We start from the raw sequence: 7,954 nt of genomic DNA, 5'->3' as shown, positions 1-7,954 counted from the left end.
CTGACGTGCTGCAGTGGAGGCATGCAAAGCACCACGGGACATAGACAAGGAAATTAATCAGAGAAGATGTGGCCTTACGCGGAATGAAGAGGAGTTAATCACTCAGAGAAGGGAAGGGGAGGGCATTCCCAGCAGAGAGGACAAGACAGGGAAGCTTGGGTGCACATTAGGTATATGGTCACAACTGTGGTGTAGCAAGGCAACAGCCAGCTGTTTTTCCCATCTTGGGAGAAAGCATTATTGTGGCTTAACATATATTCCAAATCTGGAGTATTAAGGAGAATCAAGCCCCGATCCCATGTAATATAGAAAAAAGAATGCTGGATTGGAAATCGGGGGACCCACTGTTCCTACATCTAACACACTATGTGACCTTGAGCTTGGTATTTCACCTGTCTGTGCCTGGGTTTGGCGTCTGCAAAATGGCAACATAGATCTCTTTCACAGGATCCTTTGAAGGGTTAAGTGGGAAAATAAATGTGAAAGGTTAACTTCAGAGCATCAAATCCTTTTTTTTTAAGTTTATTTATTTGGAGAGAGAGGGAGGAGCAGAGAGAGAGGGGAAGAGAGAGAAACCCATGCAGGCTCCATGCTGTCAGCACGGAGCGCGACTCAGGTCTTGATCTCATGAACCGTGAGATCATGACCTGAGCCGAAACCAAGCGTCGGACACTTAACTGACTAAGCCACCAAGGCGCCCCTCAAATCCTTTTTGATAAGAGTGTAAATCATAGATAGCAAACTGAAGAAGTTACTGTTATTATTTCCAGCGGGCACTGTCATGACATGTTCATGGACCAACAAGCCAACCAGTGGCTGAAATGTAGGGAGCATGGCCCCGGCTAGCTAGGATAGACTCTTGAATATGTGTGGGTTTTGGATTTCATTCAATTTAGGAACACGGGTTTATCCATTATTGTATTCACTTAACAGATAAATAGAACTGACTCTTAAAGATCATTTGAAGTGAAAAGTAGAACCAGTCATCCAACCTACTTAGTCTGTGCCCTTGTGAGTGACCCAATCACTGTACCAACAGGTTGACTATCTGAGAATTTCTGAAGGGCACTCACTGGTCAGATGAAAAATAGGTACGATTTGCTTCAGCGAATGAGAGTTGGGAATAGCCTCCAAGTTCCCTTTCAGCCCTAATGCTTCTTAACTATCCTGTACATGGTGTTCACCCAGATGCCAGTACATATACCATTTCTGCGTTCTGAGATGCCAGGGTCTGGGTAATCCCACGTGTGGCTCAAAGAGACTGATGTGTATGTTATGGCTCTGAACGTAGACTATACACTCCCCAGAGATTTCGTGAGATGATGCAGGGATGTTTCTAGAAGAGCTTTCAGTTGGAACCCCAAGCCATCTGGAGCAAACCAAAGAGTGAGCAAAGCAAACTTGTCACCCTGTGGAAGCAAAGATTTAGCAGTGCGTGACACCTAGGATTACAAGATGATGGAAAAAAGAAAACTCTGCAACCGTCGACTCCCCTCCTGCACTTTCCTTGTGAGGGGCTGAAAACATTTTATAGACGTGGATGTCTACTTTTCTCATTGGCACGTTACTTTATCCTCCAGAACTGCAAAGGTTCCCCTTCCCTCATTTTTAAGAGATGTCAACCAGATCAAGATGAGAAGACCTTCGAAACCTGCCATGCCTGTGAAGATCATTGCTTAGAGACAGAGCCGGGGCAGCCTTGACATTTGTCCCGTTCATCCCAGGTGACAACTCTAACTCTCTGTTCTCCTGCTGTTACATGGGAAAGAAGGGACAGACTTGAAGACACAGCTCAGCTGTGTGTCCTTGAGCAGAATAATTTACATTTCTGGCTTTGGATCTCTTTTCATCATTATCCTCAGAAGGTAGACATGACCTCTAATATCCCTTCCATTTTGGATTCTTCACCAAACTAGGACGCTTCCGACCGGGCTCTATTGGCAGGGCCAAGAGCCATGAAAAAGCTCATAGCCAGCACCTTTACTTCCTCACTTCTAAAATGAGGGTAGTGACAGCTACTGAGCAAGGTAGCTGGAAAGATTAGATATAATATATGCAAAGCCCTAGCACAGTGCCTGGCCTGCAGGCGCACCATAAATGGAGGTTTTTAAATCAAAACCTAAAGATTTCCAGGTGAAGCCTCTGCCAGTCTGACCTCTGTCTCCGCGGTCCCAGGCATCTTGGTGGCTTGAGCACATGGCCCCTGACTTAGTGCTTGCTACTGGGTGCCCCAGGTGCAAACAGCAGAGCAATGTCTTAGGCTCTTCTGTCCCATCCAGAGGTGACACAGAAAGCCCGCAAAGTTTTCTGCTTCCTTTGGCTGGAACCCTGTGGCCGTGAGTGCAAGCTAGCTCCAAGTGTCTGTGAAAGGGAGGCTTTTCCCAAGGCCAGCCATTCGTTCCACTGGGCTGGAGCCTGCGAGCTCTCTCCATCCCTTGCCATTGAGGGAGGACGAAGTGCAGGAAACCAGGAGCCTGAAGCAGGGAGCAGGAGGTCCTCCTGCGTCTGCTTTGCCAGCTTGCCCGGATCCCAGGGTTCTCAGCACTCGAGTAGGGTTAAGTCGTCACCACAACGGCAACGCTGTTGTAGGCACCGTGCAGGCTTGAAGCAGTAGAAATATGTCTCACTTGCTCCGACTCCCCACCCCCGGCAGAACCTGAAAAAAATCAGAAAATTCCACTTGCTTTTTCCTATTTAATGAGGTCGAACATTCTTAAGGAATGAAAAGCACAGCTCCAGCCTAGCTTTTAATTAGCTTCAGGAGCCCTTGTTTCAAAGTAGCCTCGATCCCAAAGCTATTCTCTCTCTGCTCTGAATGAGATGGTAATTCAATTGCATCCGCCTTGTCAAGTCAGAATAAGACGCTCCCCCCACTCAAGGTCACATGGGGAAAGACACTCAGTAGCCAGACAGATGCTGCACTTTTTGACCCCGGCAGGACACCAAAACCTGAAAAGGACGCTTAACAGAACCCCAGTTTAGACCAAACTTGGTGTTGTTTCCATTGCCCCATCACGTGAACTCGGGCTGGTTTTCCACGTGTCCAGAGGAAAAAAAAAACATGGACTTGAGAGCCCAACAGACCCAGGATCAGACCCTACCTTCTCTCCTAGGTGCCTGTGCAGTTAAGTAAGTGCTCATAGCTGCTGTCTCCCTCACTGTGACCCAGACATTGCTGCCTGCCTTGTGGGATGGCCAGAAGGACCACATGAAATATTGTGAGTAAAGCATAACACCCCAGACATCGTCGGGGTCATCAGTGCTCAAACACTGCCCTTCCTCTTCCCTCTCATCTGTACGACAGGGTTAATGGCCCCCACTTTGTTGAAGTAATGACCCAAAGGGAGTGTATGTAGATGAGGGCGGGAGCCCGGGTTTGGTATTCAGAAGTCAGGGGTCAAATCCCAGCCCTGCCCCCTCCTGCCCGTGCAACCTCGGGCAAGTGCCAGAGCCTCACAGTTTCCTCTTATTTGCAAGTTGGGATACCAGCAGCTCCTCCACAGGATCCCTGTAAGGACTAAATGAGATAGTGTACAAAAAGCCCCAGCCTAGTGCCCGGCACACGGTGAGTGTGCCATAAATATTAGCTACTAACAGCAGCAGCCGAAGCCGAGAGTACGCTGTAAAATTTAAAATCCTCTAAGATGCCCATCTCAAATCCTTTCTGGAAGGAATGTGCCAAAGTTACCGGTGCTTATGTAAATGTAAGTGGTTATTATTTATGTAGGAGAACATTACTGAGTATTATTCAGGAAGAGGGAGAGAACAATGTAGAGAAAGACGAAATTTACGATACGGTCTTCAAAGGGGAAAGAGGAGAAAGTAACATCTCACCCAGCACGGGAGGAGCATCCCCGTATATTAGCTCAGAGCTGCCTGTCTGCAGAAGTTCCATCAACAGAGGCTTCTCTGAAGAAAGAAAAAAGAGAGAGGAGAGGAATGGAAAAGAAAGGGGAAGAAAATCTCATTCTGTTTCCTCTAAAATTAACCCTAAGGCTGTATTTATCCAGCAGAATCTTACTAAACACCCACCCCAGGGGAGATACCGCTACACCGAGACCCTGCTCGGTCCTCAGGGAATTTGCAGTCTAATGAGAACCTTACGACAAGTACATAAATAACTAATTAAAGGTAGAAAGTGAAGTGTCATGAATCATTATCGTCATCATTATTAGAAGCCATTTTTGTGGCATCCCCCATAGTTGGTACACCGTCCTTTTTCCCGAAAAGAATTTCGGCCGGTTTATGATATAAAAGAAGATGTACACTGAGCCACAAACAAAACTCGAACAAGAAATTTAGACTAAAGTCAAAAGGAAGGACGAAGGCTAATCTAATTGTCGGATTAGGCATCGGATTCAGCTTCAGCTCGGAGCTTCCTGGAAGTCAGGGCAAAATGGGAAACTCATTCTTGTAATTTCTCATTTCTTCAATGCGGACGCTCTCTGAAGAAACTTACGGAAGCCTACACAAGGCCTAATTCAACAATCTTGTAGTTTCTATTCAATTGGCTAACGCAAAAGGCACGCGTGTCTGTGGAATCTTGAGACATTTGGAGAAGGCATTAATCATCATCAACACTGAAGACTATGATTTGGGGTCTGAATTACTGTTTTTTGTTGTTTTTCATTTCTGTTGGGACTGTTTCTCAGCCAGCAGCTATGCCGAACGCAAGCTGTTTCACTTCGTACGTTTATAAGAAAAACGTACATACTTTAAAACACTGAGCAATTTTTGTATCATTATGCTAGACCTGCTCATTTTATTTTCAACGAGATTGCACTATGCCAGAGGGCTTTGATCTGTCGCAGGGCTCTCTTGGGTTCATTGCTGCTGTTCTCAAGTCACCCCCACTCAGACAGGTAGGTGGGAGTGAGGAGAATTAGCCAATTGTACAGAAAAATCAAAGACACTTGGTTGCAAAGGTATCTACTTCTGAGAATTACCATGAATTTTGCATGCCACTGACTAAGAAAGGAAGGAAGGAAGTGACATCTTGAAGGCCCTGGGTTTGGGCGGGCTGCGGTGAAGCAGACCAGCTGTTATTTTTCTGGCTGGTTTCTGGCCTGTTGTGATGTCTTTTATTAAACCAGCAGAACTTGAACTTTAAAACCTGTTTTAAAACACCGTGTTTTGCCTTCTTTTCTAACATCAGGCATAAAAGTCTTGTGAGTTTGATCAATGAGGAAGATTTTTTTTTTTTTAATAAGAAACAAACACATAAGACAAGCAACGAAGAAGGGGAAGAGGTGCTACACCGAGAGAAATACAAAGAGAATTGCCAAAGAGGTGGAGGGAGACAAAGATGGCCTGAAGGCAATGATGTCTGACCCCTTCTCTGCTCAGGCCCTGCAGTGCCCCTGAGAGGGGTTGCCCAGCCCTCGGCCAGAGAGAGAGAGAGAGAGAGAACTGTGCTCAGGGACAGGGCTGGACAGAGAGCCTGGTCGCACGTGCTGGCCAATACCACGCACATCTGTTTGATCTGGCACTGCTCACCGACCAGCTGTTGGCACAGAATCAGAAAGGGCAGGTGGGGGCATTGGGGAAGGGGCAGGAAGGGGAGAGGGGATTATGCACAGTTGTTCCAAAAAGGAGAATGGCGGGGAGGGGGGGGAGCGGAGGGGAGGTCAGGAGGAATGAGGCTGAGAGGGGCCCAGGGGCAGGCAGGGGCAGGAAGCCCACAGCTGTGGTGGTGAGCACCACCATTAATCGCCCTCTGCAGCAGGTGAAGTCCCTGAGTCAGAGTCCGCAGGCACTGGCCATGTGACTTTGGCAGAAATTCAGGCACCGGGCCAGGTTTGGGCAAAGTGTCAGGAATGCTTTATCACTCTTCCCTTTGACCCATCGGCTCTCTCACTACTGGTGACCCTCTCAGACTTCCAAACGGGCCACCATGTTGTGTCCCTCTTTTTCCTACAAGGTTAAGCCTTCCGTTGCCTACCTCAAATGTTGGGTTTTGTTTTTTTCTTTCTGAGATCACAAAGACTTACTTTCTCTAAACTGTTAAGATCCTCCCAGCTATCTATAGAGAACGCTGGAAAGAATAAGCCTTCCCACTTAACAGAGGCCCTAGGAAGTGTAAGCAATATTCCTGAAGTCACCTGGCTCAGCCAGTGGAAGAACAATTTAGGCGAATGCTGACTCAGCAACATTTGCCCTGCCAAAATTTGCTCTGGTCCAAAGTTCCAACCATGTGCCAGGAGGCCGAGTTGGTGAGTGGTGAGTGTACTCACCAGGGGAGAGCTGTATTATTATGTAACCTCAGTGTGAAATCTTACACAAGCCTAAGTTCTTTGTCCACCATTTATTCAACGCGATGTGCCAGAAACCATGCTGGCTCTCAAGTAGCTCACCATCTGGGCGATCCTTTTCTGAGTCTCTAACCAACGTCCATTACCTGAAGGGAATCCATTCTGGTAACTCCCGTGGGTTTGAAAATCTCACACATTCATCACCTTGGCACTTGAAAAACTTCTTCCCTACTGTTGGCATCACATGTGACAAAAGAGGCAAGACATCGCATGGCAGCTGGGATTGATTACTGGATCTGTTTGCTTCTAGGACCTTCTCAGCGCCCAGAGGCTCTAAAGAGCATGAGATGGAATTAACAATATTCAATTCAAAAGATGTAGAAGAAAGACCATTTCATATGGTCTGCCCTAATAATATAGGTTCTGGCTCTGAAGAGTTCCAAGGTTCAAATCCTCCCTTTGCCGCTTATTAGCAGAGTGAAATGAAATCACCCCTGTAATGGCATGGAATTGGGTTACTCATATGCCCAATTGAAGAGGGAAGGGAAGAGGGAGGCTTGTCCTTTACAGACAGGACATCCATAGTGACAGCAGCCTATCTTCAGCCTCCCATGGTTTTTCTTTATATAATACCCTGATTTCCCACCTTGTGCCACCACAGTTTAACACACAGATACTAGGGCTAAACTTTCCTACTCAGGAAGGGAACTTCAGACCATAAACTATCTACAGATAATATCAGCAAAGGTAAGTCTGATTCCTCAATGACCTATCACCATCCAGGCTTCCCTGAAGGGAAGCCCCACATTAACTCTCTGGAGGCCTTTTTAGCTGCTTCCAGAACAGGACCTTCTTGATCGTCCAAATGGAAGATGATCTTCTTCTGGTTTTCTGTAACACATTTCCCAGCCTTCCCTCTCTCCTTCTGGATCTTATCCCTTATCTCTCCAATTTCTGAACACCTTGTTGTACTTCTCCCTCACTGGCTCACTCACCTGGACCTCCGTGCCCACAGGGGCCACACCGCTTCCCGTCACCCAGCCTTCGTTGCCTTCCACAGCGCACAGCTCACCACAGCCTCTATGCTGCCTGTGAGTCATATAGGGTCACAAGTAACATATTAATTAAATGCACATTTGCATTCTCAAATTAGCTTCCATAGTCTGTATTACAGTTTTGAAGCATTGTAGACACTATATTGATGTAAAACACAGATGTCCATAGTCATCCCATGTAGAGCTCTTTCTCTGGGACCCAACTGCCACAACTACGACTGGCTGATCGACACCCTGACCGGTTGATAGTCTGAGAGCTCCCAACTGACTGGTGTTCAGCTCTGCTCCAGGCTGAGGGCTGTTACTGCGACCCAGCCTCAAGTTTGTCCTTTCTGACCTCACGCCCTAGGTCCCATGACGCGTCTTATCCCCGATACTGAATACCTGATCCCATAATCCACTGGTGTCCTGATTCTCAGAGCTGTCAAGCCTCCCAGGTATTACCATTGGTCACCAGCAGCCACACGTCCTGTCTGAGACCTTTGGGAACAGGACTGGCTCCCAGCCTCCCCCTGGCATGATGATGTAGTGGAAACAGACTCCGGGTTTGAATTCTTACCCCATTGCCTCTTACGTGACCAGCCATTTGATCTCTCTGGGCCTCAGTCTCCTCATCAGTAAAATAGGAACGAAAACACCCTGGCAGAG

General features: G+C 47.2%; 1 long non-coding RNA gene across 2 annotated transcripts; it reads right to left on the bottom strand.

Moving 5' to 3' along the window:
• Positions 1-506: 506 nt before the first annotated feature.
• On the bottom strand, positions 507-7,342 carry LOC109275296 (uncharacterized). Of its 2 annotated transcripts, XR_008422491.1 has the most exons (4): positions 7,247-7,342; positions 6,398-6,584; positions 3,835-3,909; positions 507-2,656 (listed from the first exon to the last, which is right to left on the bottom strand). It is a non-coding gene; the product is annotated as an uncharacterized LOC109275296 (long non-coding RNA). The 2 variants fall into 2 exon arrangements; XR_002084051.2 differs by lacking the exon at positions 3,835-3,909.
• Between the last annotated feature and the right edge of the window lie 612 nt (positions 7,343-7,954).

The sequence above is a fragment of the Panthera pardus genome, unplaced genomic scaffold (genome assembly GCF_024362965.1).
Source record: "Panthera pardus isolate Hobbes unplaced genomic scaffold, ASM2436296v1 HiC_scaffold_16, whole genome shotgun sequence".
Classification (NCBI taxonomy): Eukaryota; Metazoa; Chordata; class Mammalia; order Carnivora; family Felidae; genus Panthera; species Panthera pardus.
This window is presented reverse-complemented; position numbering and strand designations above follow the sequence as displayed.